This window comes from Hoplias malabaricus, unplaced genomic scaffold (genome assembly GCF_029633855.1).
Source record: "Hoplias malabaricus isolate fHopMal1 unplaced genomic scaffold, fHopMal1.hap1 scaffold_67, whole genome shotgun sequence".
NCBI classification, from domain to species: Eukaryota; Metazoa; Chordata; class Actinopteri; order Characiformes; family Erythrinidae; genus Hoplias; species Hoplias malabaricus.
Genome location: NW_027100801.1, coordinates 1 through 24,090, shown reverse-complemented (window position 1 = coordinate 24,090; position 24,090 = coordinate 1). Strand labels below are relative to the sequence as shown.

The 24,090-nt window shown below is 39.6% G+C and overlaps 60 non-coding genes and 12 pseudogenes across 60 annotated transcripts; all 72 read left to right on the top strand.

Annotated features, from left to right (window-relative positions):
• Positions 1–59: 59 nt before the first annotated feature.
• On the top strand, positions 60–178 carry LOC136680324 (5S ribosomal RNA). The gene has a single exon (XR_010796977.1). It is a non-coding gene; the product is annotated as a 5S ribosomal RNA (ribosomal RNA).
• Positions 179–402: 224 nt separating this feature from the next.
• Positions 403–521, top strand: LOC136680446 (5S ribosomal RNA; annotated as a pseudogene).
• Positions 522–743: 222 nt separating this feature from the next.
• On the top strand, positions 744–862 carry LOC136680313 (5S ribosomal RNA). Its single transcript, XR_010796966.1, has one exon. It is a non-coding gene; the product is annotated as a 5S ribosomal RNA (ribosomal RNA).
• A 224-nt stretch (positions 863–1,086) lies between these two features.
• Positions 1,087–1,205, top strand: LOC136680349 (5S ribosomal RNA). The gene has a single exon (XR_010797002.1). It is a non-coding gene; the product is annotated as a 5S ribosomal RNA (ribosomal RNA).
• A 222-nt stretch (positions 1,206–1,427) lies between these two features.
• Positions 1,428–1,546, top strand: LOC136680249 (5S ribosomal RNA). Its single transcript, XR_010796906.1, has one exon. It is a non-coding gene; the product is annotated as a 5S ribosomal RNA (ribosomal RNA).
• A 224-nt stretch (positions 1,547–1,770) lies between these two features.
• On the top strand, positions 1,771–1,889 carry LOC136680348 (5S ribosomal RNA). The gene has a single exon (XR_010797001.1). It is a non-coding gene; the product is annotated as a 5S ribosomal RNA (ribosomal RNA).
• A 207-nt stretch (positions 1,890–2,096) lies between these two features.
• Positions 2,097–2,215, top strand: LOC136680347 (5S ribosomal RNA). Its single transcript, XR_010797000.1, has one exon. It is a non-coding gene; the product is annotated as a 5S ribosomal RNA (ribosomal RNA).
• A 207-nt stretch (positions 2,216–2,422) lies between these two features.
• On the top strand, positions 2,423–2,541 carry LOC136680345 (5S ribosomal RNA). The gene has a single exon (XR_010796998.1). It is a non-coding gene; the product is annotated as a 5S ribosomal RNA (ribosomal RNA).
• A 207-nt stretch (positions 2,542–2,748) lies between these two features.
• Positions 2,749–2,867, top strand: LOC136680301 (5S ribosomal RNA). The gene has a single exon (XR_010796955.1). It is a non-coding gene; the product is annotated as a 5S ribosomal RNA (ribosomal RNA).
• Positions 2,868–3,091: 224 nt separating this feature from the next.
• Positions 3,092–3,210, top strand: LOC136680445 (5S ribosomal RNA; annotated as a pseudogene).
• Positions 3,211–3,432: 222 nt separating this feature from the next.
• LOC136680344 (5S ribosomal RNA) lies at positions 3,433–3,551 on the top strand. Its single transcript, XR_010796997.1, has one exon. It is a non-coding gene; the product is annotated as a 5S ribosomal RNA (ribosomal RNA).
• A 207-nt stretch (positions 3,552–3,758) lies between these two features.
• Positions 3,759–3,877, top strand: LOC136680343 (5S ribosomal RNA). Its single transcript, XR_010796996.1, has one exon. It is a non-coding gene; the product is annotated as a 5S ribosomal RNA (ribosomal RNA).
• Positions 3,878–4,084: 207 nt separating this feature from the next.
• On the top strand, positions 4,085–4,203 carry LOC136680342 (5S ribosomal RNA). The gene has a single exon (XR_010796995.1). It is a non-coding gene; the product is annotated as a 5S ribosomal RNA (ribosomal RNA).
• A 207-nt stretch (positions 4,204–4,410) lies between these two features.
• Positions 4,411–4,529, top strand: LOC136680290 (5S ribosomal RNA). The gene has a single exon (XR_010796944.1). It is a non-coding gene; the product is annotated as a 5S ribosomal RNA (ribosomal RNA).
• Positions 4,530–4,754: 225 nt separating this feature from the next.
• On the top strand, positions 4,755–4,873 carry LOC136680444 (5S ribosomal RNA; annotated as a pseudogene).
• A 222-nt stretch (positions 4,874–5,095) lies between these two features.
• Positions 5,096–5,214, top strand: LOC136680277 (5S ribosomal RNA). Its single transcript, XR_010796932.1, has one exon. It is a non-coding gene; the product is annotated as a 5S ribosomal RNA (ribosomal RNA).
• A 224-nt stretch (positions 5,215–5,438) lies between these two features.
• LOC136680341 (5S ribosomal RNA) lies at positions 5,439–5,557 on the top strand. The gene has a single exon (XR_010796994.1). It is a non-coding gene; the product is annotated as a 5S ribosomal RNA (ribosomal RNA).
• A 207-nt stretch (positions 5,558–5,764) lies between these two features.
• Positions 5,765–5,883, top strand: LOC136680340 (5S ribosomal RNA). The gene has a single exon (XR_010796993.1). It is a non-coding gene; the product is annotated as a 5S ribosomal RNA (ribosomal RNA).
• A 207-nt stretch (positions 5,884–6,090) lies between these two features.
• LOC136680265 (5S ribosomal RNA) lies at positions 6,091–6,209 on the top strand. The gene has a single exon (XR_010796921.1). It is a non-coding gene; the product is annotated as a 5S ribosomal RNA (ribosomal RNA).
• Positions 6,210–6,433: 224 nt separating this feature from the next.
• Positions 6,434–6,552, top strand: LOC136680443 (5S ribosomal RNA; annotated as a pseudogene).
• A 222-nt stretch (positions 6,553–6,774) lies between these two features.
• LOC136680253 (5S ribosomal RNA) lies at positions 6,775–6,893 on the top strand. Its single transcript, XR_010796910.1, has one exon. It is a non-coding gene; the product is annotated as a 5S ribosomal RNA (ribosomal RNA).
• Positions 6,894–7,117: 224 nt separating this feature from the next.
• On the top strand, positions 7,118–7,236 carry LOC136680339 (5S ribosomal RNA). Its single transcript, XR_010796992.1, has one exon. It is a non-coding gene; the product is annotated as a 5S ribosomal RNA (ribosomal RNA).
• A 206-nt stretch (positions 7,237–7,442) lies between these two features.
• Positions 7,443–7,561, top strand: LOC136680242 (5S ribosomal RNA). Its single transcript, XR_010796899.1, has one exon. It is a non-coding gene; the product is annotated as a 5S ribosomal RNA (ribosomal RNA).
• A 224-nt stretch (positions 7,562–7,785) lies between these two features.
• On the top strand, positions 7,786–7,904 carry LOC136680338 (5S ribosomal RNA). Its single transcript, XR_010796991.1, has one exon. It is a non-coding gene; the product is annotated as a 5S ribosomal RNA (ribosomal RNA).
• A 206-nt stretch (positions 7,905–8,110) lies between these two features.
• Positions 8,111–8,229, top strand: LOC136680230 (5S ribosomal RNA). The gene has a single exon (XR_010796888.1). It is a non-coding gene; the product is annotated as a 5S ribosomal RNA (ribosomal RNA).
• A 224-nt stretch (positions 8,230–8,453) lies between these two features.
• On the top strand, positions 8,454–8,572 carry LOC136680434 (5S ribosomal RNA; annotated as a pseudogene).
• A 206-nt stretch (positions 8,573–8,778) lies between these two features.
• LOC136680944 (5S ribosomal RNA) lies at positions 8,779–8,897 on the top strand. Its single transcript, XR_010797539.1, has one exon. It is a non-coding gene; the product is annotated as a 5S ribosomal RNA (ribosomal RNA).
• A 223-nt stretch (positions 8,898–9,120) lies between these two features.
• On the top strand, positions 9,121–9,239 carry LOC136680337 (5S ribosomal RNA). Its single transcript, XR_010796990.1, has one exon. It is a non-coding gene; the product is annotated as a 5S ribosomal RNA (ribosomal RNA).
• Positions 9,240–9,461: 222 nt separating this feature from the next.
• LOC136680336 (5S ribosomal RNA) lies at positions 9,462–9,580 on the top strand. Its single transcript, XR_010796989.1, has one exon. It is a non-coding gene; the product is annotated as a 5S ribosomal RNA (ribosomal RNA).
• A 222-nt stretch (positions 9,581–9,802) lies between these two features.
• Positions 9,803–9,921, top strand: LOC136680334 (5S ribosomal RNA). The gene has a single exon (XR_010796987.1). It is a non-coding gene; the product is annotated as a 5S ribosomal RNA (ribosomal RNA).
• Positions 9,922–10,128: 207 nt separating this feature from the next.
• On the top strand, positions 10,129–10,247 carry LOC136680333 (5S ribosomal RNA). The gene has a single exon (XR_010796986.1). It is a non-coding gene; the product is annotated as a 5S ribosomal RNA (ribosomal RNA).
• A 207-nt stretch (positions 10,248–10,454) lies between these two features.
• Positions 10,455–10,573, top strand: LOC136680332 (5S ribosomal RNA). The gene has a single exon (XR_010796985.1). It is a non-coding gene; the product is annotated as a 5S ribosomal RNA (ribosomal RNA).
• Positions 10,574–10,780: 207 nt separating this feature from the next.
• Positions 10,781–10,899, top strand: LOC136680932 (5S ribosomal RNA). The gene has a single exon (XR_010797528.1). It is a non-coding gene; the product is annotated as a 5S ribosomal RNA (ribosomal RNA).
• Positions 10,900–11,122: 223 nt separating this feature from the next.
• On the top strand, positions 11,123–11,241 carry LOC136680442 (5S ribosomal RNA; annotated as a pseudogene).
• A 222-nt stretch (positions 11,242–11,463) lies between these two features.
• LOC136680920 (5S ribosomal RNA) lies at positions 11,464–11,582 on the top strand. Its single transcript, XR_010797517.1, has one exon. It is a non-coding gene; the product is annotated as a 5S ribosomal RNA (ribosomal RNA).
• A 224-nt stretch (positions 11,583–11,806) lies between these two features.
• On the top strand, positions 11,807–11,925 carry LOC136680331 (5S ribosomal RNA). Its single transcript, XR_010796984.1, has one exon. It is a non-coding gene; the product is annotated as a 5S ribosomal RNA (ribosomal RNA).
• Positions 11,926–12,132: 207 nt separating this feature from the next.
• On the top strand, positions 12,133–12,251 carry LOC136680909 (5S ribosomal RNA). Its single transcript, XR_010797506.1, has one exon. It is a non-coding gene; the product is annotated as a 5S ribosomal RNA (ribosomal RNA).
• Positions 12,252–12,475: 224 nt separating this feature from the next.
• Positions 12,476–12,594, top strand: LOC136680441 (5S ribosomal RNA; annotated as a pseudogene).
• Positions 12,595–12,816: 222 nt separating this feature from the next.
• LOC136680897 (5S ribosomal RNA) lies at positions 12,817–12,935 on the top strand. Its single transcript, XR_010797495.1, has one exon. It is a non-coding gene; the product is annotated as a 5S ribosomal RNA (ribosomal RNA).
• A 224-nt stretch (positions 12,936–13,159) lies between these two features.
• On the top strand, positions 13,160–13,278 carry LOC136680330 (5S ribosomal RNA). The gene has a single exon (XR_010796983.1). It is a non-coding gene; the product is annotated as a 5S ribosomal RNA (ribosomal RNA).
• Positions 13,279–13,484: 206 nt separating this feature from the next.
• Positions 13,485–13,603, top strand: LOC136680885 (5S ribosomal RNA). Its single transcript, XR_010797483.1, has one exon. It is a non-coding gene; the product is annotated as a 5S ribosomal RNA (ribosomal RNA).
• Positions 13,604–13,827: 224 nt separating this feature from the next.
• On the top strand, positions 13,828–13,946 carry LOC136680329 (5S ribosomal RNA). Its single transcript, XR_010796982.1, has one exon. It is a non-coding gene; the product is annotated as a 5S ribosomal RNA (ribosomal RNA).
• A 206-nt stretch (positions 13,947–14,152) lies between these two features.
• On the top strand, positions 14,153–14,271 carry LOC136680873 (5S ribosomal RNA). The gene has a single exon (XR_010797472.1). It is a non-coding gene; the product is annotated as a 5S ribosomal RNA (ribosomal RNA).
• Positions 14,272–14,495: 224 nt separating this feature from the next.
• On the top strand, positions 14,496–14,614 carry LOC136680433 (5S ribosomal RNA; annotated as a pseudogene).
• A 207-nt stretch (positions 14,615–14,821) lies between these two features.
• LOC136680862 (5S ribosomal RNA) lies at positions 14,822–14,940 on the top strand. Its single transcript, XR_010797461.1, has one exon. It is a non-coding gene; the product is annotated as a 5S ribosomal RNA (ribosomal RNA).
• Positions 14,941–15,164: 224 nt separating this feature from the next.
• LOC136680328 (5S ribosomal RNA) lies at positions 15,165–15,283 on the top strand. Its single transcript, XR_010796981.1, has one exon. It is a non-coding gene; the product is annotated as a 5S ribosomal RNA (ribosomal RNA).
• Positions 15,284–15,507: 224 nt separating this feature from the next.
• Positions 15,508–15,626, top strand: LOC136680850 (5S ribosomal RNA). Its single transcript, XR_010797450.1, has one exon. It is a non-coding gene; the product is annotated as a 5S ribosomal RNA (ribosomal RNA).
• Positions 15,627–15,850: 224 nt separating this feature from the next.
• LOC136680432 (5S ribosomal RNA) lies at positions 15,851–15,969 on the top strand (annotated as a pseudogene).
• Positions 15,970–16,176: 207 nt separating this feature from the next.
• Positions 16,177–16,295, top strand: LOC136680838 (5S ribosomal RNA). The gene has a single exon (XR_010797439.1). It is a non-coding gene; the product is annotated as a 5S ribosomal RNA (ribosomal RNA).
• A 224-nt stretch (positions 16,296–16,519) lies between these two features.
• Positions 16,520–16,638, top strand: LOC136680327 (5S ribosomal RNA). Its single transcript, XR_010796980.1, has one exon. It is a non-coding gene; the product is annotated as a 5S ribosomal RNA (ribosomal RNA).
• A 224-nt stretch (positions 16,639–16,862) lies between these two features.
• LOC136680827 (5S ribosomal RNA) lies at positions 16,863–16,981 on the top strand. Its single transcript, XR_010797428.1, has one exon. It is a non-coding gene; the product is annotated as a 5S ribosomal RNA (ribosomal RNA).
• Positions 16,982–17,205: 224 nt separating this feature from the next.
• Positions 17,206–17,324, top strand: LOC136680326 (5S ribosomal RNA). Its single transcript, XR_010796979.1, has one exon. It is a non-coding gene; the product is annotated as a 5S ribosomal RNA (ribosomal RNA).
• A 207-nt stretch (positions 17,325–17,531) lies between these two features.
• LOC136680325 (5S ribosomal RNA) lies at positions 17,532–17,650 on the top strand. The gene has a single exon (XR_010796978.1). It is a non-coding gene; the product is annotated as a 5S ribosomal RNA (ribosomal RNA).
• A 224-nt stretch (positions 17,651–17,874) lies between these two features.
• LOC136680816 (5S ribosomal RNA) lies at positions 17,875–17,993 on the top strand. Its single transcript, XR_010797417.1, has one exon. It is a non-coding gene; the product is annotated as a 5S ribosomal RNA (ribosomal RNA).
• Positions 17,994–18,216: 223 nt separating this feature from the next.
• LOC136680323 (5S ribosomal RNA) lies at positions 18,217–18,335 on the top strand. Its single transcript, XR_010796976.1, has one exon. It is a non-coding gene; the product is annotated as a 5S ribosomal RNA (ribosomal RNA).
• Positions 18,336–18,542: 207 nt separating this feature from the next.
• On the top strand, positions 18,543–18,661 carry LOC136680804 (5S ribosomal RNA). Its single transcript, XR_010797406.1, has one exon. It is a non-coding gene; the product is annotated as a 5S ribosomal RNA (ribosomal RNA).
• A 224-nt stretch (positions 18,662–18,885) lies between these two features.
• Positions 18,886–19,004, top strand: LOC136680263 (5S ribosomal RNA). Its single transcript, XR_010796919.1, has one exon. It is a non-coding gene; the product is annotated as a 5S ribosomal RNA (ribosomal RNA).
• Positions 19,005–19,211: 207 nt separating this feature from the next.
• LOC136680440 (5S ribosomal RNA) lies at positions 19,212–19,330 on the top strand (annotated as a pseudogene).
• Positions 19,331–19,554: 224 nt separating this feature from the next.
• Positions 19,555–19,673, top strand: LOC136680793 (5S ribosomal RNA). Its single transcript, XR_010797395.1, has one exon. It is a non-coding gene; the product is annotated as a 5S ribosomal RNA (ribosomal RNA).
• A 222-nt stretch (positions 19,674–19,895) lies between these two features.
• Positions 19,896–20,014, top strand: LOC136680412 (5S ribosomal RNA; annotated as a pseudogene).
• Positions 20,015–20,221: 207 nt separating this feature from the next.
• Positions 20,222–20,340, top strand: LOC136680374 (5S ribosomal RNA). The gene has a single exon (XR_010797025.1). It is a non-coding gene; the product is annotated as a 5S ribosomal RNA (ribosomal RNA).
• A 207-nt stretch (positions 20,341–20,547) lies between these two features.
• On the top strand, positions 20,548–20,666 carry LOC136680782 (5S ribosomal RNA). Its single transcript, XR_010797384.1, has one exon. It is a non-coding gene; the product is annotated as a 5S ribosomal RNA (ribosomal RNA).
• Positions 20,667–20,890: 224 nt separating this feature from the next.
• Positions 20,891–21,009, top strand: LOC136680769 (5S ribosomal RNA). The gene has a single exon (XR_010797372.1). It is a non-coding gene; the product is annotated as a 5S ribosomal RNA (ribosomal RNA).
• A 224-nt stretch (positions 21,010–21,233) lies between these two features.
• On the top strand, positions 21,234–21,352 carry LOC136680756 (5S ribosomal RNA). Its single transcript, XR_010797361.1, has one exon. It is a non-coding gene; the product is annotated as a 5S ribosomal RNA (ribosomal RNA).
• Positions 21,353–21,576: 224 nt separating this feature from the next.
• Positions 21,577–21,695, top strand: LOC136680322 (5S ribosomal RNA). The gene has a single exon (XR_010796975.1). It is a non-coding gene; the product is annotated as a 5S ribosomal RNA (ribosomal RNA).
• A 223-nt stretch (positions 21,696–21,918) lies between these two features.
• Positions 21,919–22,037, top strand: LOC136680745 (5S ribosomal RNA). The gene has a single exon (XR_010797349.1). It is a non-coding gene; the product is annotated as a 5S ribosomal RNA (ribosomal RNA).
• Positions 22,038–22,262: 225 nt separating this feature from the next.
• Positions 22,263–22,381, top strand: LOC136680734 (5S ribosomal RNA). Its single transcript, XR_010797338.1, has one exon. It is a non-coding gene; the product is annotated as a 5S ribosomal RNA (ribosomal RNA).
• Positions 22,382–22,603: 222 nt separating this feature from the next.
• Positions 22,604–22,722, top strand: LOC136680722 (5S ribosomal RNA). Its single transcript, XR_010797327.1, has one exon. It is a non-coding gene; the product is annotated as a 5S ribosomal RNA (ribosomal RNA).
• Positions 22,723–22,946: 224 nt separating this feature from the next.
• Positions 22,947–23,065, top strand: LOC136680710 (5S ribosomal RNA). Its single transcript, XR_010797316.1, has one exon. It is a non-coding gene; the product is annotated as a 5S ribosomal RNA (ribosomal RNA).
• Positions 23,066–23,289: 224 nt separating this feature from the next.
• Positions 23,290–23,408, top strand: LOC136680321 (5S ribosomal RNA). The gene has a single exon (XR_010796974.1). It is a non-coding gene; the product is annotated as a 5S ribosomal RNA (ribosomal RNA).
• Positions 23,409–23,632: 224 nt separating this feature from the next.
• Positions 23,633–23,751, top strand: LOC136680699 (5S ribosomal RNA). The gene has a single exon (XR_010797305.1). It is a non-coding gene; the product is annotated as a 5S ribosomal RNA (ribosomal RNA).
• A 224-nt stretch (positions 23,752–23,975) lies between these two features.
• Positions 23,976–24,090, top strand: LOC136680451 (5S ribosomal RNA; annotated as a pseudogene; the record flags this gene model as incomplete).

The window sequence follows — 24,090 nt, the reverse complement described above, 5'->3', positions numbered from 1 at the left end:
AAACAAGTATTACTCTTAGAAGAGTATATAGAAATAGTCTTCTACAGCCAGCAGTGATCGCTTACGGCCATACCACTCCTTGAAAGCCCGATCCCGTCTGATCTCGGAAGCGAAGAAGAGTTGGGCCTAGTTAGTACTTGGATGGGAGACTGCCTGGGAATACTAGGTGCTGTAAGCTTTTTAGCTTAAGTTTCTATTATAAAGACAGTAACCACAGTCATTTAAACACAAGAGAAGAAGATAACTTAAAAAAAACAAACAACAAAAAAAAAAAAAAACGAACTGGAAAGCCAATCATTTTCATTTGAGGTGTCAGGTGGTCTACCGTTTACAGGCAGCTCTAAAACAAGTATTACTCTTAGAAGAGTATATAGAAATAGTCTTCTACAGCCAGCAGTGATCGCTTACGGCCATACCACTCCTTGAAAGCCCGATCTCGTCTGATCTCGGAAGCGAAGAAGAGTTGGGTCTAGTTAGTACTTGGATGGGAGACTGCCTGGGAATACTAGGTGCAGTAAGCTTTTTAGCTTAAGTTTCTATTATAAAGACAGTAACCACAGTCATTTAAACACAAGAGAAGAAGAAAACTTAAAAAAAACAAACAAAAAAAAAAAAAAAACGAACTGGAAAGCCAATCATTTTCATTTGAGGTGTCAGGTGGTCTACCGTTTACAGGCAGCTCTAAAACAAGTATTACTCTTAGAAGAGTATATAGAAATAGTCTTCTACAGCCAGCAGTGATCGCTTACGGCCATACCACTCCTTGAAAGCCCGATCCCGTCTGATCTCGGAAGCGAAGAAGAGTTGGGCCTAGTTAGTACTTGGATGGGAGACTGCCTGGGAATACTAGGTGCTGTAAGCTTTTTAGCTTAAGTTTCTATTATAAAGACAGTAACCACAGTCATTTAAACACAAGAGAAGAAGATAACTTAAAAAAAACAAACAACAAAAAAAAAAAAAAACGAACTGGAAAGCCAATCATTTTCATTTGAGGTGTCAGGTGGTCTACCGTTTACAGGCAGCTCTAAAACAAGTATTACTCTTAGAAGAGTATATAGAAATAGTCTTCTACAGCCAGCAGTGATCGCTTACGGCCATACCACTCCTTGAAAGCCCGATCTCGTCTGATCTCGGAAGCGAAGAAGAGTTGGGCCTAGTTAGTACTTGGATGGGAGACTGCCTGGGAATACTAGGTGCTGTAAGCTTTTTAGCTTAAGCTTCTATTATAAAGACAGTAACCACAGTCATTTAAACACAAGAGAAGAAGAAAACTTAAAAAAAACAAACAAAAAAAAAAAAAAAACGAACTGGAAAGCCAATCATTTTCATTTGAGGTGTCAGGTGGTCTACCGTTTACAGGCAGCTCTAAAACAAGTATTACTCTTAGAAGAGTATATAGAAATAGTCTTCTACAGCCAGCAGTGATCGCTTACAGCCATACCACTCCTTGAAAGCCCGATCCCGTCTGATCTCGGAAGCGAAGAAGAGTTGGGCCTAGTTAGTACTTGGATGGGAGACTGCCTGGGAATACTAGGTGCTGTAAGCTTTTTAGCTTAAGTTTCTATTATAAAGACAGTAACCACAGTCATTTAAACACAAGAGAAGAAGATAACTTAAAAAAAACAAACAACAAAAAAAATAAAAAACGAACTGGAAAGCCAATCATTTTCATTTGAGGTGTCAGGTGGTCTACCGTTTACAGGCAGCTCTAAAACAAGTATTACTCTTAGAAGAGTATATAGAAATAGTCTTCTACAGCCAGCAGTGATCGCTTACGGCCATACCACTCCTTGAAAGCCCGATCTCGTCTGATCTCGGAAGCGAAGAAGAGTTGGGCCTAGTTAGTACTTGGATGGGAGACTGCCTGGGAATACTAGGTGCTGTAAGCTTTTTAGCTTAAGCTTCTATTATAAAGACAGTAACCACAGTCATTTAAACACAAGAGAAGAAGAAAACTACAAAAAAAAAAAAACGAACTGGAAAGCCAATCATTTTCATTTGAGGTGTCAGGTGGTCTACCGTTTACAGGCAGCTCTAAAACAAGTATTACTCTTAGAAGAGTATATAGAAATAGTCTTCTACAGCCAGCAGTGATCGCTTACGGCCATACCACTCCTTGAAAGCCCGATCTCGTCTGATCTCGGAAGCGAAGAAGAGTTGGGCCTAGTTAGTACTTGGATGGGAGACTGCCTGGGAATACTAGGTGCTGTAAGCTTTTTAGCTTAAGCTTCTATTATAAAGACAGTAACCACAGTCATTTAAACACAAGAGAAGAAAAAAACAACAAAAAAAAAAAAACGAACTGGAAAGCCAATCATTTTCATTTGAGGTGTCAGGTGGTCTACCGTTTACAGGCAGCTCTAAAACAAGTATTACTCTTAGAAGAGTATATAGAAATAGTCTTCTACAGCCAGCAGTGATCGCTTACGGCCATACCACTCCTTGAAAGCCCGATCTCGTCTGATCTCGGAAGCGAAGAAGAGTTGGGCCTAGTTAGTACTTGGATGGGAGACTGCCTGGGAATACTAGGTGCTGTAAGCTTTTTAGCTTAAGCTTCTATTATAAAGACAGTAACCACAGTCATTTAAACACAAGAGAAGAAAAAAACAACAAAAAAAAAAAAACGAACTGGAAAGCCAATCATTTTCATTTGAGGTGTCAGGTGGTCTACCGTTTACAGGCAGCTCTAAAACAAGTATTACTCTTAGAAGAGTATATAGAAATAGTCTTCTACAGCCAGCAGTGATCGCTTACGGCCATACCACTCCTTGAAAGCCCGATCCCGTCTGATCTCGGAAGCGAAGAAGAGTTGGGCCTAGTTAGTACTTGGATGGGAGACTGCCTGGGAATACTAGGTGCTGTAAGCTTTTTAGCTTAAGTTTCTATTATAAAGACAGTAACCACAGTCATTTAAACACAAGAGAAGAAGATAACTTAAAAAAAACAAACAACAAAAAAAAAAAAAAACGAACTGGAAAGCCAATCATTTTCATTTGAGGTGTCAGGTGGTCTACCGTTTACAGGCAGCTCTAAAACAAGTATTACTCTTAGAAGAGTATATAGAAATAGTCTTCTACAGCCAGCAGTGATCGCTTACGGCCATACCACTCCTTGAAAGCCCGATCTCGTCTGATCTCGGAAGCGAAGAAGAGTTGGGTCTAGTTAGTACTTGGATGGGAGACTGCCTGGGAATACTAGGTGCAGTAAGCTTTTTAGCTTAAGTTTCTATTATAAAGACAGTAACCACAGTCATTTAAACACAAGAGAAGAAGAAAACTTAAAAAAAAACAACAACAAAAAAAAAAAAACGAACTGGAAAGCCAATCATTTTCATTTGAGGTGTCAGGTGGTCTACCGTTTACAGGCAGCTCTAAAACAAGTATTACTCTTAGAAGAGTATATAGAAATAGTCTTCTACAGCCAGCAGTGATCGCTTACGGCCATACCACTCCTTGAAAGCCCGATCTCGTCTGATCTCGGAAGCGAAGAAGAGTTGGGCCTAGTTAGTACTTGGATGGGAGACTGCCTGGGAATACTAGGTGCTGTAAGCTTTTTAGCTTAAGCTTCTATTATAAAGACAGTAACCACAGTCATTTAAACACAAGAGAAGAAGAAAACTACAAAAAAAAAAAAACGAACTGGAAAGCCAATCATTTTCATTTGAGGTGTCAGGTGGTCTACCGTTTACAGGCAGCTCTAAAACAAGTATTACTCTTAGAAGAGTATATAGAAATAGTCTTCTACAGCCAGCAGTGATCGCTTACGGCCATACCACTCCTTGAAAGCCCGATCTCGTCTGATCTCGGAAGCGAAGAAGAGTTGGGCCTAGTTAGTACTTGGATGGGAGACTGCCTGGGAATACTAGGTGCTGTAAGCTTTTTAGCTTAAGCTTCTATTATAAAGACAGTAACCACAGTCATTTAAACACAAGAGAAGAAAAAAACAACAAAAAAAAAAAAACGAACTGGAAAGCCAATCATTTTCATTTGAGGTGTCAGGTGGTCTACCGTTTACAGGCAGCTCTAAAACAAGTATTACTCTTAGAAGAGTATATAGAAATAGTCTTCTACAGCCAGCAGTGATCGCTTACGGCCATACCACTCCTTGAAAGCCCGATCTCGTCTGATCTCGGAAGCGAAGAAGAGTTGGGCCTAGTTAGTACTTGGATGGGAGACTGCCTGGGAATACTAGGTGCTGTAAGCTTTTTAGCTTAAGCTTCTATTATAAAGACAGTAACCACAGTCATTTAAACACAAGAGAAGAAAAAAACAACAAAAAAAAAAAAACGAACTGGAAAGCCAATCATTTTCATTTGAGGTGTCAGGTGGTCTACCGTTTACAGGCAGCTCTAAAACAAGTATTACTCTTAGAAGAGTATATAGAAATAGTCTTCTACAGCCAGCAGTGATCGCTTACGGCCATACCACTCCTTGAAAGCCCGATCCCGTCTGATCTCGGAAGCGAAGAAGAGTTGGGCCTAGTTAGTACTTGGATGGGAGACTGCCTGGGAATACTAGGTGCTGTAAGCTTTTTAGCTTAAGTTTCTATTATAAAGACAGTAACCACAGTCATTTAAACACAAGAGAAGAAGATAACTTAAAAAAAACAAACAACAAAAAAAAAAAAAAAACGAACTGGAAAGCCAATCATTTTCATTTGAGGTGTCAGGTGGTCTACCGTTTACAGGCAGCTCTAAAACAAGTATTACTCTTAGAAGAGTATATAGAAATAGTCTTCTACAGCCAGCAGTGATCGCTTACGGCCATACCACTCCTTGAAAGCCCGATCTCGTCTGATCTCGGAAGCGAAGAAGAGTTGGGTCTAGTTAGTACTTGGATGGGAGACTGCCTGGGAATACTAGGTGCAGTAAGCTTTTTAGCTTAAGTTTCTATTATAAAGACAGTAACCACAGTCATTTAAACACAAGAGAAGAAGAAAACTTAAAAAAAACAAACAAAAAAAAAAAAAAAACGAACTGGAAAGCCAATCATTTTCATTTGAGGTGTCAGGTGGTCTACCGTTTACAGGCAGCTCTAAAACAAGTATTACTCTTAGAAGAGTATATAGAAATAGTCTTCTACAGCCAGCAGTGATCGCTTACGGCCATACCACTCCTTGAAAGCCCGATCCCGTCTGATCTCGGAAGCGAAGAAGAGTTGGGCCTAGTTAGTACTTGGATGGGAGACTGCCTGGGAATACTAGGTGCTGTAAGCTTTTTAGCTTAAGTTTCTATTATAAAGACAGTAACCACAGTCATTTAAACACAAGAGAAGAAGATAACTTAAAAAAAACAAACAACAAAAAAAAAAAAAAACGAACTGGAAAGCCAATCATTTTCATTTGAGGTGTCAGGTGGTCTACCGTTTACAGGCAGCTCTAAAACAAGTATTACTCTTAGAAGAGTATATAGAAATAGTCTTCTACAGCCAGCAGTGATCGCTTACGGCCATACCACTCCTTGAAAGCCCGATCTCGTCTGATCTCGGAAGCGAAGAAGAGTTGGGCCTAGTTAGTACTTGGATGGGAGACTGCCTGGGAATACTAGGTGCTGTAAGCTTTTTAGCTTAAGCTTCTGTTATAAAGACAGTAACCACAGTCATTTAAACACAAGAGAAGAAGAAAACTACAAAAAAAAAAAAACGAACTGGAAAGCCAATCATTTTCATTTGAGGTGTCAGGTGGTCTACCGTTTACAGGCAGCTCTAAAACAAGTATTACTCTTAGAAGAGTATATAGAAATAGTCTTCTACAGCCAGCAGTGATCGCTTACGGCCATACCACTCCTTGAAAGCCCGATCTCGTCTGATCTCGGAAGCGAAGAAGAGTTGGGCCTAGTTAGTACTTGGATGGGAGACTGCCTGGGAATACTAGGTGCTGTAAGCTTTTTAGCTTAAGCTTCTATTATAAAGACAGTAACCACAGTCATTTAAACACAAGAGAAGAAAAAAACAACAAAAAAAAAAAAACGAACTGGAAAGCCAATCATTTTCATTTGAGGTGTCAGGTGGTCTACCGTTTACAGGCAGCTCTAAAACAAGTATTACTCTTAGAAGAGTATATAGAAATAGTCTTCTACAGCCAGCAGTGATCGCTTACGGCCATACCACTCCTTGAAAGCCCGATCCCGTCTGATCTCGGAAGCGAAGAAGAGTTGGGCCTAGTTAGTACTTGGATGGGAGACTGCCTGGGAATACTAGGTGCTGTAAGCTTTTTAGCTTAAGTTTCTATTATAAAGACAGTAACCACAGTCATTTAAACACAAGAGAAGAAGATAACTTAAATAAAACAAACAACAAAAAAAAAAAAAAACGAACTGGAAAGCCAATCATTTTCATTTGAGGTGTCAGGTGGTCTACCGTTTACAGGCAGCTCTAAAACAAGTATTACTCTTAGAAGAGTATATAGAAATAGTCTTCTACAGCCAGCAGTGATCGCTTACGGCCATACCACTCCTTGAAAGCCCGATCTCGTCTGATCTCGGAAGCGAAGAAGAGTTGGGTCTAGTTAGTACTTGGATGGGAGACTGCCTGGGAATACTAGGTGCAGTAAGCTTTTTAGCTTAAGTTTCTATTATAAAGACAGTAACCACAGTCATTTAAACACAAGAGAAGAAGAAAACTTAAAAAAAACAAACAAAAAAAAAAAAAAAACGAACTGGAAAGCCAATCATTTTCATTTGAGGTGTCAGGTGGTCTACCGTTTACAGGCAGCTCTAAAACAAGTATTACTCTTAGAAGAGTATATAGAAATAGTCTTCTACAGCCAGCAGTGATCGCTTACGGCCATACCACTCCTTGAAAGCCCGATCCCGTCTGATCTCGGAAGCGAAGAAGAGTTGGGCCTAGTTAGTACTTGGATGGGAGACTGCCTGGGAATACTAGGTGCTGTAAGCTTTTTAGCTTAAGTTTCTATTATAAAGACAGTAACCACAGTCATTTAAACACAAGAGAAGAAGATAACTTAAAAAAAACAAACAACAAAAAAAAAAAAAAACGAACTGGAAAGCCAATCATTTTCATTTGAGGTGTCAGGTGGTCTACCGTTTACAGGCAGCTCTAAAACAAGTATTACTCTTAGAAGAGTATATAGAAATAGTCTTCTACAGCCAGCAGTGATCGCTTACGGCCATACCACTCCTTGAAAGCCCGATCTCGTCTGATCTCGGAAGCGAAGAAGAGTTGGGCCTAGTTAGTACTTGGATGGGAGACTGCCTGGGAATACTAGGTGCTGTAAGCTTTTTAGCTTAAGCTTCTATTATAAAGACAGTAACCACAGTCATTTAAACACAAGAGAAGAAAAAAACAACAAAAAAAAAAAACGAACTGGAAAGCCAATCATTTTCATTTGAGGTGTCAGGTGGTCTACCGTTTACAGGCAGCTCTAAAACAAGTATTACTCTTAGAAGAGTATATAGAAATAGTCTTCTACAGCCAGCAGTGATCGCTTACGGCCATACCACTCCTTGAAAGCCCGATCCCGTCTGATCTCGGAAGCGAAGAAGAGTTGGGCCTAGTTAGTACTTGGATGGGAGACTGCCTGGGAATACTAGGTGCTGTAAGCTTTTTAGCTTAAGTTTCTATTATAAAGACAGTAACCACAGTCATTTAAACACAAGAGAAGAAGATAACTTAAAAAAAACAAACAACAAAAAAAAAAAAAAACGAACTGGAAAGCCAATCATTTTCATTTGAGGTGTCAGGTGGTCTACCGTTTACAGGCAGCTCTAAAACAAGTATTACTCTTAGAAGAGTATATAGAAATAGTCTTCTACAGCCAGCAGTGATCGCTTACGGCCATACCACTCCTTGAAAGCCCGATCTCGTCTGATCTCGGAAGCGAAGAAGAGTTGGGCCTAGTTAGTACTTGGATGGGAGACTGCCTGGGAATACTAGGTGCTGTAAGCTTTTTAGCTTAAGCTTCTATTATAAAGACAGTAACCACAGTCATTTAAACACAAGAGAAGAAAAAAACAACAAAAAAAAAAAACGAACTGGAAAGCCAATCATTTTCATTTGAGGTGTCAGGTGGTCTACCGTTTACAGGCAGCTCTAAAACAAGTATTACTCTTAGAAGAGTATATAGAAATAGTCTTCTACAGCCAGCAGTGATCGCTTACGGCCATACCACTCCTTGAAAGCCCGATCCCGTCTGATCTCGGAAGCGAAGAAGAGTTGGGCCTAGTTAGTACTTGGATGGGAGACTGCCTGGGAATACTAGGTGCTGTAAGCTTTTTAGCTTAAGTTTCTATTATAAAGACAGTAACCACAGTCATTTAAACACAAGAGAAGAAGATAACTTAAAAAAAACAAACAACAAAAAAAAAAACAAACAAACTGGAAAGCCAATCATTTTCATTTGAGGTGTCAGGTGGTCTACCGTTTACAGGCAGCTCTAAAACAAGTATTACTCTTAGAAGAGTATATAGAAATAGTCTTCTACAGCCAGCAGTGATCGCTTATGGCCATACCACTCCTTGAAAGCCCGATCTCGTCTGATCTCGGAAGCGAAGAAGAGTTGGGTCTAGTTAGTACTTGGATGGGAGACTGCCTGGGAATACTAGGTGCTGTAAGCTTTTTATAAAGACAGTAACCACAGTCATTTAAACACAAGAGAAGAAGAAAATTTAAAAAAAACAAACAAAAAAAAAAAAAAAACGAACTGGAAAGCCAATCATTTTCATTTGAGGTGTCAGGTGGTCTACCGTTTACAGGCAGCTCTAAAACAAGTATTACTCTTAGAAGAGTATATAGAAATAGTCTTCTACAGCCAGCAGTGATCGCTTACGGCCATACCACTCCTTGAAAGCCCGATCCCGTCTGATCTCGGAAGCGAAGAAGAGTTGGGCCTAGTTAGTACTTGGATGGGAGACTGCCTGGGAATACTAGGTGCTGTAAGCTTTTTAGCTTAAGTTTCTATTATAAAGACAGTAACCACAGTCATTTAAACACAAGAGAAGAAGAAAACTTAAAAAAAACAAACAAAAAAAAAAAAAAAAACGAACTGGAAAGCCAATCATTTTCATTTGAGGTGTCAGGTGGTCTACCGTTTACAGGCAGCTCTAAAACAAGTATTACTCTTAGAAGAGTATATAGAAATAGTCTTCTACAGCCAGCAGTGATCGCTTACGGCCATACCACTCCTTGAAAGCCCGATCTCGTCTGATCTCGGAAGCGAAGAAGAGTTGGGCCTAGTTAGTACTTGGATGGGAGACTGCCTGGGAATACTAGGTGCTGTAAGCTTTTTAGCTTAAGTTTCTATTATAAAGACAGTAACCACAGTCATTTAAACACAAGAGAAGAAGAAAACTTAAAAAAAACAAAACAAAAAAAAAAAAAAACGAACTGGAAAGCCAATCATTTTCATTTGAGGTGTCAGGTGGTCTACCGTTTACAGGCAGCTCTAAAACAAGTATTACTCTTAGAAGAGTATATAGAAATAGTCTTCTACAGCCAGCAGTGATCGCTTACGGCCATACCACTCCTTGAAAGCCCGATCTCGTCTGATCTCGGAAGCGAAGAAGAGTTGGGCCTAGTTAGTACTTGGATGGGAGACTGCCTGGGAATACTAGGTGCTGTAAGCTTTTTAGCTTAAGCTTCTATTATAAAGACAGTAACCACAGTCATTTAAACACAAGAGAAGAAGAAAACTTAAAAAAAACAAAACAAAAAAAAAAAAAAACGAACTGGAAAGCCAATCATTTTCATTTGAGGTGTCAGGTGGTCTACCGTTTACAGGCAGCTCTAAAACAAGTATTACTCTTAGAAGAGTATATAGAAATAGTCTTCTACAGCCAGCAGTGATCGCTTACGGCCATACCACTCCTTGAAAGCCCGATCTCGTCTGATCTCGGAAGCGAAGAAGAGTTGGGCCTAGTTAGTACTTGGATGGGAGACTGCCTGGGAATACTAGGTGCTGTAAGCTTTTTAGCTTAAGCTTCTATTATAAAGACAGTAACCACAGTCATTTAAACACAAGAGAAGAAGAAAACTACAAAAAAAAAAAAACGAACTGGAAAGCCAATCATTTTCATTTGAGGTGTCAGGTGGTCTACCGTTTACAGGCAGCTCTAAAACAAGTATTACTCTTAGAAGAGTATATAGAAATAGTCTTCTACAGCCAGCAGTGATCGCTTACGGCCATACCACTCCTTGAAAGCCCGATCTCGTCTGATCTCGGAAGCGAAGAAGAGTTGGGCCTAGTTAGTACTTGGATGGGAGACTGCCTGGGAATACTAGGTGCTGTAAGCTTTTTAGCTTAAGCTTCTATTATAAAGACAGTAACCACAGTCATTTAAACACAAGAGAAGAAAAAAACAACAAAAAAAAAAAAACGAACTGGAAAGCCAATCATTTTCATTTGAGGTGTCAGGTGGTCTACCGTTTACAGGCAGCTCTAAAACAAGTATTACTCTTAGAAGAGTATATAGAAATAGTCTTCTACAGCCAGCAGTGATCGCTTACGGCCATACCACTCCTTGAAAGCCCGATCTCGTCTGATCTCGGAAGCGAAGAAGAGTTGGGCCTAGTTAGTACTTGGATGGGAGACTGCCTGGGAATACTAGGTGCTGTAAGCTTTTTAGCTTAAGCTTCTATTATAAAGACAGTAACCACAGTCATTTAAACACAAGAGAAGAAAAAAACAACAAAAAAAAAAAAACGAACTGGAAAGCCAATCATTTTCATTTGAGGTGTCAGGTGGTCTACCGTTTACAGGCAGCTCTAAAACAAGTATTACTCTTAGAAGAGTATATAGAAATAGTCTTCTACAGCCAGCAGTGATCGCTTACGGCCATACCACTCCTTGAAAGCCCGATCCCGTCTGATCTCGGAAGCGAAGAAGAGTTGGGCCTAGTTAGTACTTGGATGGGAGACTGCCTGGGAATACTAGGTGCTGTAAGCTTTTTAGCTTAAGTTTCTATTATAAAGACAGTAACCACAGTCATTTAAACACAAGAGAAGAAGATAACTTAAAAAAAACAAACAACAAAAAAAAAAAAAACGAACTGGAAAGCCAATCATTTTCATTTGAGGTGTCAGGTGGTCTACCGTTTACAGGCAGCTCTAAAACAAGTATTACTCTTAGAAGAGTATATAGAAATAGTCTTCTACAGCCAGCAGTGATCGCTTACGGCCATACCACTCCTTGAAAGCCCGATCTCGTCTGATCTCGGAAGCGAAGAAGAGTTGGGTCTAGTTAGTACTTGGATGGGAGACTGCCTGGGAATACTAGGTGCAGTAAGCTTTTTAGCTTAAGTTTCTATTATAAAGACAGTAACCACAGTCATTTAAACACAAGAGAAGAAGAAAACTTAAAAAAAACAAACAAAAAAAAAAAAAAAACGAACTGGAAAGCCAATCATTTTCATTTGAGGTGTCAGGTGGTCTACCGTTTACAGGCAGCTCTAAAACAAGTATTACTCTTAGAAGAGTATATAGAAATAGTCTTCTACAGCCAGCAGTGATCGCTTACGGCCATACCACTCCTTGAAAGCCCGATCCCGTCTGATCTCGGAAGCGAAGAAGAGTTGGGCCTAGTTAGTACTTGGATGGGAGACTGCCTGGGAATACTAGGTGCTGTAAGCTTTTTAGCTTAAGTTTCTATTATAAAGACAGTAACCACAGTCATTTAAACACAAGAGAAGAAGATAACTTAAAAAAAACAAACAACAAAAAAAAAAAAAAACGAACTGGAAAGCCAATCATTTTCATTTGAGGTGTCAGGTGGTCTACCGTTTACAGGCAGCTCTAAAACAAGTATTACTCTTAGAAGAGTATATAGAAATAGTCTTCTACAGCCAGCAGTGATCGCTTACGGCCATACCACTCCTTGAAAGCCCGATCTCGTCTGATCTCGGAAGCGAAGAAGAGTTGGGCCTAGTTAGTACTTGGATGGGAGACTGCCTGGGAATACTAGGTGCTGTAAGCTTTTTAGCTTAAGCTTCTATTATAAAGACAGTAACCACAGTCATTTAAACACAAGAGAAGAAAAAAACAACAAAAAAAAAAAAACGAACTGGAAAGCCAATCATTTTCATTTGAGGTGTCAGGTGGTCTACCGTTTACAGGCAGCTCTAAAACAAGTATTACTCTTAGAAGAGTATATAGAAATAGTCTTCTACAGCCAGCAGTGATCGCTTACGGCCATACCACTCCTTGAAAGCCCGATCCCGTCTGATCTCGGAAGCGAAGAAGAGTTGGGCCTAGTTAGTACTTGGATGGGAGACTGCCTGGGAATACTAGGTGCTGTAAGCTTTTTAGCTTAAGTTTCTATTATAAAGACAGTAACCACAGTCATTTAAACACAAGAGAAGAAGATAACTTAAAAAAAACAAACAACAAAAAAAAAAAAAAACGAACTGGAAAGCCAATCATTTTCATTTGAGGTGTCAGGTGGTCTACCGTTTACAGGCAGCTCTAAAACAAGTATTACTCTTAGAAGAGTATATAGAAATAGTCTTCTACAGCCAGCAGTGATCGCTTACGGCCATACCACTCCTTGAAAGCCCGATCTCGTCTGATCTCGGAAGCGAAGAAGAGTTGGGTCTAGTTAGTACTTGGATGGGAGACTGCCTGGGAATACTAGGTGCAGTAAGCTTTTTAGCTTAAGTTTCTATTATAAAGACAGTAACCACAGTCATTTAAACACAAGAGAAGAAGAAAACTTAAAAAAAACAAACAAAAAAAAAAAAAAAACGAACTGGAAAGCCAATCATTTTCATTTGAGGTGTCAGGTGGTCTACCGTTTACAGGCAGCTCTAAAACAAGTATTACTCTTAGAAGAGTATATAGAAATAGTCTTCTACAGCCAGCAGTGATCGCTTACGGCCATACCACTCCTTGAAAGCCCGATCCCGTCTGATCTCGGAAGCGAAGAAGAGTTGGGCCTAGTTAGTACTTGGATGGGAGACTGCCTGGGAATACTAGGTGCTGTAAGCTTTTTAGCTTAAGTTTCTATTATAAAGACAGTAACCACAGTCATTTAAACACAAGAGAAGAAGATAACTTAAAAAAAACAAACAACAAAAAAAAAAAAAAACGAACTGGAAAGCCAATCATTTTCATTTGAGGTGTCAGGTGGTCTACCGTTTACAGGCAGCTCTAAAACAAGTATTACTCTTAGAAGAGTATATAGAAATAGTCTTCTACAGCCAGCAGTGATCGCTTACGGCCATACCACTCCTTGAAAGCCCGATCTCGTCTGATCTCGGAAGCGAAGAAGAGTTGGGCCTAGTTAGTACTTGGATGGGAGACTGCCTGGGAATACTAGGTGCTGTAAGCTTTTTAGCTTAAGCTTCTATTATAAAGACAGTAACCACAGTCATTTAAACACAAGAGAAGAAAAAAACAACAAAAAAAAAAAACGAACTGGAAAGCCAATCATTTTCATTTGAGGTGTCAGGTGGTCTACCGTTTACAGGCAGCTCTAAAACAAGTATTACTCTTAGAAGAGTATATAGAAATAGTCTTCTACAGCCAGCAGTGATCGCTTACGGCCATACCACTCCTTGAAAGCCCGATCCCGTCTGATCTCGGAAGCGAAGAAGAGTTGGGCCTAGTTAGTACTTGGATGGGAGACTGCCTGGGAATACTAGGTGCTGTAAGCTTTTTAGCTTAAGTTTCTATTATAAAGACAGTAACCACAGTCATTTAAACACAAGAGAAGAAGATAACTTAAAAAAAACAAACAACAAAAAAAAAAAAAAACGAACTGGAAAGCCAATCATTTTCATTTGAGGTGTCAGGTGGTCTACCGTTTACAGGCAGCTCTAAAACAAGTATTACTCTTAGAAGAGTATATAGAAATAGTCTTCTACAGCCAGCAGTGATCGCTTACGGCCATACCACTCCTTGAAAGCCCGATCTCGTCTGATCTCGGAAGCGAAGAAGAGTTGGGCCTAGTTAGTACTTGGATGGGAGACTGCCTGGGAATACTAGGTGCTGTAAGCTTTTTAGCTTAAGCTTCTATTATAAAGACAGTAACCACAGTCATTTAAACACAAGAGAAGAAAAAAACAACAAAAAAAAAAAACGAACTGGAAAGCCAATCATTTTCATTTGAGGTGTCAGGTGGTCTACCGTTTACAGGCAGCTCTAAAACAAGTATTACTCTTAGAAGAGTATATAGAAATAGTCTTCTACAGCCAGCAGTGATCGCTTACGGCCATACCACTCCTTGAAAGCCCGATCCCGTCTGATCTCGGAAGCGAAGAAGAGTTGGGCCTAGTTAGTACTTGGATGGGAGACTGCCTGGGAATACTAGGTGCTGTAAGCTTTTTAGCTTAAGTTTCTATTATAAAGACAGTAACCACAGTCATTTAAACACAAGAGAAGAAGATAACTTAAAAAAAACAAACAACAAAAAAAAAAACAAACAAACTGGAAAGCCAATCATTTTCATTTGAGGTGTCAGGTGGTCTACCGTTTACAGGCAGCTCTAAAACAAGTATTACTCTTAGAAGAGTATATAGAAATAGTCTTCTACAGCCAACAGTGATCGCTTATGGCCATACCACTCCTTGAAAGCCCGATCTCGTCTGATCTCGGAAGCGAAGAAGAGTTGGGTCTAGTTAGTACTTGGATGGGAGACTGCCTGGGAATACTAGGTGCTGTAAGCTTTTTATAAAGACAGTAACCACAGTCATTTAAACACAAGAGAAGAAGAAAATTTAAAAAAAACAAAAAAAAAAAAAAAAAAAAACGAACTGGAAAGCCAATCATTTTCATTTGAGGTGTCAGGTGGTCTACCGTTTACAGGCAGCTCTAAAACAAGTATTACTCTTAGAAGAGTATATAGAAATAGTCTTCTACAGCCAGCAGTGATCGCTTACGGCCATACCACTCCTTGAAAGCCCGATCCCGTCTGATCTCGGAAGCGAAGAAGAGTTGGGCCTAGTTAGTACTTGGATGGGAGACTGCCTGGGAATACTAGGTGCTGTAAGCTTTTTAGCTTAAGTTTCTATTATAAAGACAGTAACCACAGTCATTTAAACACAAGAGAAGAAGAAAACTTAAAAAAAACAAACAAAAAAAAAAAAAAAAAACGAACTGGAAAGCCAATCATTTTCATTTGAGGTGTCAGGTGGTCTACCGTTTACAGGCAGCTCTAAAACAAGTATTACTCTTAGAAGAGTATATAGAAATAGTCTTCTACAGCCAGCAGTGATCGCTTACGGCCATACCACTCCTTGAAAGCCCGATCTCGTCTGATCTCGGAAGCGAAGAAGAGTTGGGCCTAGTTAGTACTTGGATGGGAGACTGCCTGGGAATACTAGGTGCTGTAAGCTTTTTAGCTTAAGTTTCTATTATAAAGACAGTAACCACAGTCATTTAAACACAAGAGAAGAAGAAAACTTAAAAAAAAAACAACAACAAAAAAAAAAAAAACGAACTGGAAAGCCAATCATTTTCATTTGAGGTGTCAGGTGGTCTACCGTTTACAGGCAGCTCTAAAACAAGTATTACTCTTAGAAGAGTATATAGAAATAGTCTTCTACAGCCAGCAGTGATCGCTTACGGCCATACCACTCCTTGAAAGCCCGATCCCGTCTGATCTCGGAAGCGAAGAAGAGTTGGGCCTAGTTAGTACTTGGATGGGAGACTGCCTGGGAATACTAGGTGCTGTAAGCTTTTTAGCTTAAGTTTCTATTATAAAGACAGTAACCACAGTCATTTAAACACAAGAGAAGAAGATAACTTAAAAAAAACAAACAACAAAAAAAAAAACAAACAAACTGGAAAGCCAATCATTTTCATTTGAGGTGTCAGGTGGTCTACCGTTTACAGGCAGCTCTAAAACAAGTATTACTCTTAGAAGAGTATATAGAAATAGTCTTCTACAGCCAACAGTGATCGCTTATGGCCATACCACTCCTTGAAAGCCCGATCTCGTCTGATCTCGGAAGCGAAGAAGAGTTGGGTCTAGTTAGTACTTGGATGGGAGACTGCCTGGGAATACTAGGTGCTGTAAGCTTTTTATAAAGACAGTAACCACAGTCATTTAAACACAAGAGAAGAAGAAAATTTAAAAAAAACAAAAAAAAAAAAAAAAAAAAACGAACTGGAAAGCCAATCATTTTCATTTGAGGTGTCAGGTGGTCTACCGTTTACAGGCAGCTCTAAAACAAGTATTACTCTTAGAAGAGTATATAGAAATAGTCTTCTACAGCCAGCAGTGATCGCTTACGGCCATACCACTCCTTGAAAGCCCGATCCCGTCTGATCTCGGAAGCGAAGAAGAGTTGGGCCTAGTTAGTACTTGGATGGGAGACTGCCTGGGAATACTAGGTGCTGTAAGCTTTTTAGCTTAAGTTTCTATTATAAAGACAGTAACCACAGTCATTTAAACACAAGAGAAGAAGAAAACTTAAAAAAAACAAACAAAAAAAAAAAAAAAAAACGAACTGGAAAGCCAATCATTTTCATTTGAGGTGTCAGGTGGTCTACCGTTTACAGGCAGCTCTAAAACAAGTATTACTCTTAGAAGAGTATATAGAAATAGTCTTCTACAGCCAGCAGTGATCGCTTACGGCCATACCACTCCTTGAAAGCCCGATCTCGTCTGATCTCGGAAGCGAAGAAGAGTTGGGCCTAGTTAGTACTTGGATGGGAGACTGCCTGGGAATACTAGGTGCTGTAAGCTTTTTAGCTTAAGTTTCTATTATAAAGACAGTAACCACAGTCATTTAAACACAAGAGAAGAAGAAAACTTAAAAAAAAAACAACAACAAAAAAAAAAAAAACGAACTGGAAAGCCAATCATTTTCATTTGAGGTGTCAGGTGGTCTACCGTTTACAGGCAGCTCTAAAACAAGTATTACTCTTAGAAGAGTATATAGAAATAGTCTTCTACAGCCAGCAGTGATCGCTTACGGCCATACCACTCCTTGAAAGCCCGATCCCGTCTGATCTCGGAAGCGAAGAAGAGTTGGGCCTAGTTAGTACTTGGATGGGAGACTGCCTGGGAATACTAGGTGCTGTAAGCTTTTTAGCTTAAGTTTCTATTATAAAGGCAGTAACCACAGTCATTTAAACACAAGAGAAGAAGATAACTTAAAAAAAACAAACAACAAAAAAAAAAAAAAACGAACTGGAAAGCCAATCATTTTCATTTGAGGTGTCAGGTGGTCTACCGTTTACAGGCAGCTCTAAAACAAGTATTACTCTTAGAAGAGTATATAGAAATAGTCTTCTACAGCCAGCAGTGATCGCTTACGGCCATACCACTCCTTGAAAGCCCGATCTCGTCTGATCTCGGAAGCGAAGAAGAGTTGGGCCTAGTTAGTACTTGGATGGGAGACTGCCTGGGAATACTAGGTGCTGTAAGCTTTTTAGCTTAAGCTTCTATTATAAAGACAGTAACCACAGTCATTTAAACACAAGAGAAGAAAAAAACAACAAAAAAAAAAAAACGAACTGGAAAGCCAATCATTTTCATTTGAGGTGTCAGGTGGTCTACCGTTTACAGGCAGCTCTAAAACAAGTATTACTCTTAGAAGAGTATATAGAAATAGTCTTCTACAGCCAGCAGTGATCGCTTACGGCCATACCACTCCTTGAAAGCCCGATCTCGTCTGATCTCGGAAGCGAAGAAGAGTTGGGCCTAGTTAGTACTTGGATGGGAGACTGCCTGGGAATACTAGGTGCTGTAAGCTTTTTAGCTTAAGTTTCTATTATAAAGACAGTAACCACAGTCATTTAAACACAAGAGAAGAAGAAAACTTAAAAAAAAAACAACAACAAAAAAAAAAAAAACGAACTGGAAAGCCAATCATTTTCATTTGAGGTGTCAGGTGGTCTACCGTTTACAGGCAGCTCTAAAACAAGTATTACTCTTAGAAGAGTATATAGAAATAGTCTTCTACAGCCAGCAGTGATCGCTTACGGCCATACCACTCCTTGAAAGCCCGATCCCGTCTGATCTCGGAAGCGAAGAAGAGTTGGGCCTAGTTAGTACTTGGATGGGAGACTGCCTGGGAATACTAGGTGCTGTAAGCTTTTTAGCTTAAGTTTCTATTATAAAGACAGTAACCACAGTCATTTAAACACAAGAGAAGAAGAAAACTTAAAAAAAAACAACAACAAAAAAAAAAAAAACGAACTGGAAAGCCAATCATTTTCATTTGAGGTGTCAGGTGGTCTACCGTTTACAGGCAGCTCTAAAACAAGTATTACTCTTAGAAGAGTATATAGAAATAGTCTTCTACAGCCAGCAGTGATCGCTTACGGCCATACCACTCCTTGAAAGCCCGATCTCGTCTGATCTCGGAAGCGAAGAAGAGTTGGGCCTAGTTAGTACTTGGATGGGAGACTGCCTGGGAATACTAGGTGCTGTAAGCTTTTTAGCTTAAGCTTCTATTATAAAGACAGTAACCACAGTCATTTAAACACAAGAGAAGAAAAAAACAACAAAAAAAAAAAAACGAACTGGAAAGCCAATCATTTTCATTTGAGGTGTCAGGTGGTCTACCGTTTACAGGCAGCTCTAAAACAAGTATTACTCTTAGAAGAGTATATAGAAATAGTCTTCTACAGCCAGCAGTGATCGCTTACGGCCATACCACTCCTTGAAAGCCCGATCCCGTCTGATCTCGGAAGCGAAGAAGAGTTGGGCCTAGTTAGTACTTGGATGGGAGACTGCCTGGGAATACTAGGTGCTGTAAGCTTTTTAGCTTAAGTTTCTATTATAAAGGCAGTAACCACAGTCATTTAAACACAAGAGAAGAAGATAACTTAAAAAAAACAAACAACAAAAAAAAAAAAAAACGAACTGGAAAGCCAATCATTTTCATTTGAGGTGTCAGGTGGTCTACCGTTTACAGGCAGCTCTAAAACAAGTATTACTCTTAGAAGAGTATATAGAAATAGTCTTCTACAGCCAGCAGTGATCGCTTACGGCCATACCACTCCTTGAAAGCCCGATCTCGTCTGATCTCGGAAGTGAAGAAGAGTTGGGCCTAGTTAGTACTTGGATGGGAGACTGCCTGGGAATACTAGGTGCTGTAAGCTTTTTAGCTTAAGCTTCTATTATAAAGACAGTAACCACAGTCATTTAAACACAAGAGAAGAAAAAAACAACAAAAAAAAAAAAACGAACTGGAAAGCCAATCATTTTCATTTGAGGTGTCAGGTGGTCTACCGTTTACAGGCAGCTCTAAAACAAGTATTACTCTTAGAAGAGTATATAGAAATAGTCTTCTACAGCCAGCAGTGATCGCTTACGGCCATACCACTCCTTGAAAGCCCGATCTCGTCTGATCTCGGAAGCGAAGAAGAGTTGGGCCTAGTTAGTGCTTGGATGGGAGACTGCCTGGGAATACTAGGTGCTGTAAGTTTTTTAGCTTAAGTTTCTATTATAAAGACAGTAACCACAGTCATTTAAACACAAGAGAAGAAGAAAACTTAAAAAAAAAACAACAACAAAAAAAAAAAAAACGAACTGGAAAGCCAATCATTTTCATTTGAGGTGTCAGGTGGTCTACCGTTTACAGGCAGCTCTAAAACAAGTATTACTCTTAGAAGAGTATATAGAAATAGTCTTCTACAGCCAGCAGTGATCGCTTACGGCCATACCACTCCTTGAAAGCCCGATCCCGTCTGATCTCGGAAGCGAAGAAGAGTTGGGCCTAGTTAGTACTTGGATGGGAGACTGCCTGGGAATACTAGGTGCTGTAAGCTTTTTAGCTTAAGTTTCTATTATAAAGACAGTAACCACAGTCATTTAAACACAAGAGAAGAAGAAAACTTAAAAAAAAACAACAACAAAAAAAAAAAAACGAACTGGAAAGCCAATCATTTTCATTTGAGGTGTCAGGTGGTCTACCGTTTACAGGCAGCTCTAAAACAAGTATTACTCTTAGAAGAGTATATAGAAATAGTCTTCTACAGCCAGCAGTGATCGCTTACGGCCATACCACTCCTTGAAAGCCCGATCTCGTCTGATCTCGAAAGCGAAGAAGAGTTGGGCCTAGTTAGTACTTGGATGGGAGACTGCCTGGGAATACTAGGTGCTGTAAGCTTTTTAGCTTAAGCTTCTATTATAAAGACAGTAACCACAGTCATTTAAACACAAGAGAAGAAAAAAACAACAAAAAAAAAAAAACGAACTGGAAAGCCAATCATTTTCATTTGAGGTGTCAGGTGGTCTACCGTTTACAGGCAGCTCTAAAACAAGTATTACTCTTAGAAGAGTATATAGAAATAGTCTTCTACAGCCAGCAGTGATCGCTTACGGCCATACCACTCCTTGAAAGCCCGATCTCGTCTGATCTCGGAAGCAAAGAAGAGTTGGGCCTAGTTAGTACTTGGATGGGAGACTGCCTGGGAATACTAGGTGCTGTAAGCTTTTTAGCTTAAGCTTCTATTATAAAGACAGTAACCACAGTCATTTAAACACAAGAGAAGAAAAAAACAACAAAAAAAAAAAAACGAACTGGAAAGCCAATCATTTTCATTTGAGGTGTCAGGTGGTCTACCGTTTACAGGCAGCTCTAAAACAAGTATTACTCTTAGAAGAGTATATAGAAATAGTCTTCTACAGCCAGCAGTGATCGCTTACGGCCATACCACTCCTTGAAAGCCCGATCCCGTCTGATCTCGGAAGCGAAGAAGAGTTGGGCCTAGTTAGTACTTGGATGGGAGACTGCCTGGGAATACTAGGTGCTGTAAGCTTTTTAGCTTAAGTTTCTATTATAAAGACAGTAACCACAGTCATTTAAACACAAGAGAAGAAGATAACTTAAAAAAAACAAACAACAAAAAAAAAAAAAAACGAACTGGAAAGCCAATCATTTTCATTTGAGGTGTCAGGTGGTCTACCGTTTACAGGCAGCTCTAAAACAAGTATTACTCTTAGAAGAGTATATAGAAATAGTCTTCTACAGCCAGCAGTGATCGCTTACGGCCATACCACTCCTTGAAAGCCCGATCCCGTCTGATCTCGGAAGCGAAGAAGAGTTGGGCCTAGTTAGTACTTGGATGGGAGACTGCCTGGGAATACTAGGTGCTGTAAGCTTTTTAGCTTAAGTTTCTATTATAAAGACAGTAACCACAGTCATTTAAACACAAGAGAAGAAGATAACTTAAAAAAAACAAACAACAAAAAAAAAAAAAAACGAACTGGAAAGCCAATCATTTTCATTTGAGGTGTCAGGTGGTCTACCGTTTACAGGCAGCTCTAAAACAAGTATTACTCTTAGAAGAGTATATAGAAATAGTCTTCTACAGCCAGCAGTGATCGCTTACGGCCATACCACTCCTTGAAAGCCCGATCCCGTCTGATCTCGGAAGCGAAGAAGAGTTGGGCCTAGTTAGTACTTGGATGGGAGACTGCCTGGGAATACTAGGTGCTGTAAGCTTTTTAGCTTAAGTTTCTATTATAAAGACAGTAACCACAGTCATTTAAACACAAGAGAAGAAGATAACTTAAAAAAAACAAACAACAAAAAAAAAAAAAAACGAACTGGAAAGCCAATCATTTTCATTTGAGGTGTCAGGTGGTCTACCGTTTACAGGCAGCTCTAAAACAAGTATTACTCTTAGAAGAGTATATAGAAATAGTCTTCTACAGCCAGCAGTGATCGCTTACGGCCATACCACTCCTTGAAAGCCCGATCTCGTCTGATCTCGGAAGCGAAGAAGAGTTGGGCCTAGTTAGTACTTGGATGGGAGACTGCCTGGGAATACTAGGTGCTGTAAGCTTTTTAGCTTAAGTTTCTATTATAAAGACAGTAACCACAGTCATTTAAACACAAGAGAAGAAGATAACTTAAAAAAAACAAACAACAAAAAAAAAAAAAACGAACTGGAAAGCCAATCATTTTCATTTGAGGTGTCAGGTGGTCTACCGTTTACAGGCAGCTCTAAAACAAGTATTACTCTTAGAAGAGTATATAGAAATAGTCTTCTACAGCCAGCAGTGATCGCTTACGGCCATACCACTCCTTGAAAGCCCGATCCCGTCTGATCTCGGAAGCGAAGAAGAGTTGGGCCTAGTTAGTACTTGGATGGGAGACTGCCTGGGAATACTAGGTGCTGTAAGCTTTTTAGCTTAAGTTTCTATTATAAAGACAGTAACCACAGTCATTTAAACACAAGAGAAGAAGATAACTTAAAAAAAACAAACAACAAAAAAAAAAAAAAAACGAACTGGAAAGCCAATCATTTTCATTTGAGGTGTCAGGTGGTCTACCGTTTACAGGCAGCTCTAAAACAAGTATTACTCTTAGAAGAGTATATAGAAATAGTCTTCTACAGCCAGCAGTGATCGCTTACGGCCATACCACTCCTTGAAAGCCCGATCCCGTCTGATCTCGGAAGCGAAGAAGAGTTGGGCCTAGTTAGTACTTGGATGGGAGACTGCCTGGGAATACTAGGTGCTGTAAGCTTTTTAGCTTAAGTTTCTATTATAAAGACAGTAACCACAGTCATTTAAACACAAGAGAAGAAGAAAACTTAAAAAAAAAAAACAACAAAAAAAAAAAAACGAACTGGAAAGCCAATCATTTTCATTTGAGGTGTCAGGTGGTCTACCGTTTACAGGCAGCTCTAAAACAAGTATTACTCTTAGAAGAGTATATAGAAATAGTCTTCTACAGCCAGCAGTGATCGCTTACGGCCATACCACTCCTTGAAAGCCCGATCCCGTCTGATCTCGGAAGCGAAGAAGAGTTGGGCCTAGTTAGTACTTGGATGGGAGACTGCCTGGGAATACTAGGTGCTGTAAGCTTTTTAGCTTAAGTTTCTATTATAAAGACAGTAACCACAGTCATTTAAACACAAGAGAAGAAGATAACTTAAAAAAAACAAACAACAAAAAAAAAAAAAAACGAACTGGAAAGCCAATCATTTTCATTTGAGGTGTCAGGTGGTCTACCGTTTACAGGCAGCTCTAAAACAAGTATTACTCTTAGAAGAGTATATAGAAATAGTCTTCTACAGCCAGCAGTGATCGCTTACGGCCATACCACTCCTTGAAAGCCCGATCCCGTCTGATCTCGGAAGCGAAGAAGAGTTGGGCCTAGTTAGTACTTGGATGGGAGACTGCCTGGGAATACTAGGTGCTGTAAGCTTTTTAGCTTAAGTTTCTATTATAAAGACAGTAACCACAGTCATTTAAACACAAGAGAAGAAGATAACTTAAAAAAAACAAACAACAAAAAAAAAAAAAAACGAACTGGAAAGCCAATCATTTTCATTTGAGGTGTCAGGTGGTCTACCGTTTACAGGCAGCTCTAAAACAAGTATTACTCTTAGAAGAGTATATAGAAATAGTCTTCTACAGCCAGCAGTGATCGCTTACGGCCATACCACTCCTTGAAAGCCCGATCTCGTCTGATCTCGGAAGCGAAGAAGAGTTGGGCCTAGTTAGTACTTGGATGGGAGACTGCCTGGGAATACTAGGTGCTGTAAGCTTTTTAGCTTAAGTTTCTATTATAAAGACAGTAACCACAGTCATTTAAACACAAGAGAAGAAGATAACTTAAAAAAAACAAACAACAAAAAAAAAAAAAAACGAACTGGAAAGCCAATCATTTTCATTTGAGGTGTCAGGTGGTCTACCGTTTACAGGCAGCTCTAAAACAAGTATTACTCTTAGAAGAGTATATAGAAATAGTCTTCTACAGCCAGCAGTGATCGCTTACGGCCATACCACTCCTTGAAAGCCCGATCCCGTCTGATCTCGGAAGCGAAGAAGAGTTGGGCCTAGTTAGTACTTGGATGGGAGACTGCCTGGGAATACTAGGTGCTGTAAGCTTTTTAGCTTAAGTTTCTATTATAAAGACAGTAACCACAGTCATTTAAACACAAGAGAAGAAGATAACTTAAAAAAAACAAACAACAAAAAAAAAAAAAAACGAACTGGAAAGCCAATCATTTTCATTTGAGGTGTCAGGTGGTCTACCGTTTACAGGCAGCTCTAAAACAAGTATTACTCTTAGAAGAGTATATAGAAATAGTCTTCTACAGCCAGCAGTGATCGCTTACGGCCATACCACTCCTTGAAAGCCCGATCCCGTCTGATCTCGGAAGCGAAGAAGAGTTGGGCCTAGTTAGTACTTGGATGGGAGACTGCCTGGGAATACTAGGTGCTGTA